Source organism: Chrysochloris asiatica, unplaced genomic scaffold (genome assembly GCF_000296735.1).
Source record: "Chrysochloris asiatica unplaced genomic scaffold, ChrAsi1.0 scaffold00284, whole genome shotgun sequence".
NCBI lineage: Eukaryota > Metazoa > Chordata > Mammalia > Afrosoricida > Chrysochloridae > Chrysochloris > Chrysochloris asiatica.
Window position 1 is genome coordinate 921,140 of NW_006408802.1, and position 576 is coordinate 921,715.

Here is a 576-nt window from a genome sequence, read left to right on the forward strand (position 1 = left end):
CCTCTTCATGTTGTCCATCATGAAGCTTATACTCTCTACAGACTTTTTATCCCTCTTTCTGCTTGCTTTTCTATCTTAGCAGTATTGAGAGATTTGTCTTCCAGTTCTCTGGTTCTGGCTTCAATCATGCTCCTTTCCCTTTCAGTGTATTGTACATTTCTAATATTTTATTATTAATCATCTGGACCTCTGGACCTCTTTTTGCAGGTTTTGAATTTTTTCCAATGCGGTATCGATATTGTTTCTTTGCTCCTGTAGTACTTTACTGACTTCTTATTTTCTTCCACCCCTTTTCAGAGCATTTGAATTTGTTTCCATATCATTCTTTTGAATTCCTTCTCAGGCAAATTCAAAGCCTGCTCTTCCTCTTCTGGAAAGCCGGTGTTTACCTCCAGTTCATTTGTCTCAGTTACTTTTTTCTGTTTTTGAACATGTTTTGGAATCTTTTGTTGTGTTTTTTTTTTGTGTGTCATTTTCAGTAGTTAGGTGGGTTTTTAATTCTTAAATGGATGTTTGTTTCTGTGTTGTTAAACTTACTGAGTGTCTTCTGGTGGACTGATCAGGAGATAGACTTCC